The sequence below is a fragment of the Neolamprologus brichardi genome, chromosome 3 (genome assembly GCF_056152115.1).
Source record: "Neolamprologus brichardi isolate AB-2024 chromosome 3, ASM5615211v1, whole genome shotgun sequence".
Classification (NCBI taxonomy): Eukaryota; Metazoa; Chordata; class Actinopteri; order Cichliformes; family Cichlidae; genus Neolamprologus; species Neolamprologus brichardi.
In genome coordinates, this window is record NC_142106.1 from 55780454 (window position 1) to 55783621 (window position 3168).

The following is a 3168-nucleotide window of genomic DNA, read 5'->3' on the forward strand; positions in this document are numbered from 1 at the left end:
AGATTTGACCAAACTGCAGTTCCTTACAGTTCCTTTGATTTCATCAACACTAATGAGCTGCTCTTCCTTTCTGCCTGTCTCATTAAACACTGAGTGATGAATACAAACTCAACACTTCCTGCAGACTTCCTGACTTCACAATAAAAGCTTTCCATCAGAGAGAGAAAGTTATGATTTTCACTGTTTTACAGCCGCTGTGTGCAGATTATCTGGGTCAGTTCACTCTGAAGCAGCTTAGAAGTGTCCGTGTAGAGCCGTGGTCTGACACACAGAGACTTCTGATTTTCTCTATTTAAACAAACATGATGAAGATGAGCAGGTTTCTCTTCTAGTATAAAACTCTGTGTCTCTCTGGCTGGCTCATGATGGCTTTTCAGGTTTCATTTTTTGCTCTCTCCTGCTAGCGTTTTGCCTGCCTGGGTGGAGCTTGTAATGGCCTCTCGCTCTTGGTCCACACAGTTATGATGATTACACCACCTGTTGCTGATTCACCTGGGCTTACCGGTAACCATTTAACGCTGCGGCATGGAGAAGTTTGTCGCTGGGACATTGACCCTCCTGTGTTCATGATCTCAGCTCCTTGCTGAGAAATCTCACTAAAATCACCAGTTGGGTTAACTTTGTGTATATATTTCCCCAGACCTGGTTAGAGACGCTTACCTGTGACTCCCGTGTGAGGCTGCGTGAGTGGAGAGCAGGACAAGAGTGACTGAAGAGGAGCGAGTGTGGACTCCCTTCCCTCTTTTCCCTGGAGCCCTGGACCCCCAACTCACTGTACATATATAGAGCACTGTGGTTCACCCCTTTGGTAAATAAACTGTCACCTTTTTGTTTGTCAGAACTCAGTCTGTGCTTGAGTTCCTCTGTTAGCCATGACATTTTGTTGGTTTTTCTATCTTCAGGTCCCTGTAAGTGCTTGATCGGCCTTTCTAAAACATTATATTTATTCTGCTTTGATTGTTTTGTGTGCTGAGGGACATTGTTGCATGATCCACTTTTTCTTATCACTCAAATATCCTGATACTTTCAGAAAGTTGGAGAGCTCTCCTGGCTTGCTTAGTCTTTGCTCTGTACTGCAGTACTTGCATTGGTTTCACTGGACAAGTCTGCATGTGAATCTACAACTGATCTGACATTGTGGCACAAACACAGTAAACAAACACTACGAGCACCTTGTTTCATGTGCAGTGGCTTTCTTCTCATTCTGTTACTGAACACTGTATGAAAAGCCTCTCACTGCCAGCATCCTTCAAGCCCCACGACAACAAGACCAACTCACATCTTCACAACACCAAGAATTTTTCCCCTTTTCTTTGGAGAAACTGAGAAGCCAATAGGATTGTAGCTCAAACTTTCCCACAGTCCTGCTTCATCATTGCTCACTCCTACCTGTGTTGGTGCTCATTGGACAGTCATAGCCTGCTGCTAGCATGAATGCTAAATGTACTGCTGTGGATGATCAGCAGAAAAAGATGTTGTCAGTTTGACTGTTTGCTGTATTTAAAGTGTTTTTCTCAGTTCATCTGTATTCAAAGTGCATTCGGGGCTTTAGCTGACAGCTCTTTGTGCTAACAAACTAAACTCTCTTAGTTTAAGCCAACAGACTTTACCAAACACAAAGCAAGCTGCTGCCTCCATGGGTTAGCTTGTGTGACTGGTGTTTACACCAATGTAATCTAAATCACACTAATGTGTCCTCCAAGGTGTTTGGTGGGAGCACTGAGTGAAACATAAGAGCTCTGGTAAAATAACAAACAGGGCTGTGAGAGCAACTGAAGTGATAAAAATACTGTTTAAAGATAAAAAACACTTTGATGTTCTCTCGTCACCTAACAAAGTCCAAACCCTGTGAACTATTTTAGCTTTAATAATTGTGGATTCAGGTATCCTGAACCCATCTTTGGACATTTGTAATTAAATATTTTAAAACTCCATCAAAGACTCCTGATGTAGCTGTTTGGAGAAGGAAAAGAGGGACAAAGTGGAGCATCGAGCTGAGGCTTCATTCACTGCAAACCTACAGTTATGTTTCCTTATTTCTGGTGTTTGCATGTTCACAGCTGAAATAAAGCTGCCTCTTTGACTTCATCCTGTTGTGTTTGGGTCCAATCCTGCCTGCCACACAGCGCTACAGGACAAAGTCTAGTATTTTTATCTTTTTAATGAATCTTTGGTCATATTTATCCAGGAAAACACAAACATGTAAAGGAGTCATCACAGTTCTCTGACCTCGTTGGTCCAGGTTCACCACTGAAGTCTGGTGGTTGATGTATGGACCCATCACTCCTCACAGACGGACAGCTGGATCCTGCAGACTGTGACCTCTGACCTCTGCAGACACTAACATGTTTTATTCAATGATCAATTCTCTGATGAAGTGATTGAAGCAGCTGTGATCACACAGACTGCAGATAATGCAGCTGTTTCCTGTCAGTAACAATCCTCTTAGATTAGAGTTCAGCTTTTTACAGGAAAACAAATGTCCCTGAATGCAGCAGTGAGAAACAGTCTGCCTGTGTGGCTGTGATAGCTGCCGTTAGGAGCGCTCATGTGTTTGCAGTTAGACGAGGAGATGTTACCATCATGGACATGTTAACAAATCCTGCAGCATCACGTGGCACAAACACTTTGTGTTCCGGTCATCTGCAAGCAACAGGAAGTTCATTAATAAAGGCGGGATGCAGATGTGACTGTGATGGTTCTCCTTCATCCAGCTGTTACACACATCTGGGCTCACACAACGAGCCTTTGTCTAATACAGCAGCTGCTCTCTGAACACTTTTCTGAAGAGGAGCTGCACAAACCTTTGTTTGCTTTCTAGAGCAGCGTATCAAAGTCAAACTACCCACTGCTAGCAGCTGTTTCTATCATAGTTTAGGATCCAGATGTGTGAGCTCTAAATTTACACCTCTGATTAAAATAAATAGTTTAAAAACAGCCAATTGAGTCCAAATGTGTCTTGAACCAGATGAACTGACAGTTACAGCTGAGCCTGTGTGTCCTTGGAGACACTGCTCTGCTACAGAGATGCATTTTAGAAACCAGGAAACATCAAAATCATTTAAATCAGAGAGTTCATGTTACTAACAGCTCACCTCTCTGCAGCAGAGAAATCAATGGGGGAAGTTCTAGACCGGCAACTCTTGAAGGACACAGAGCTGGAATCTG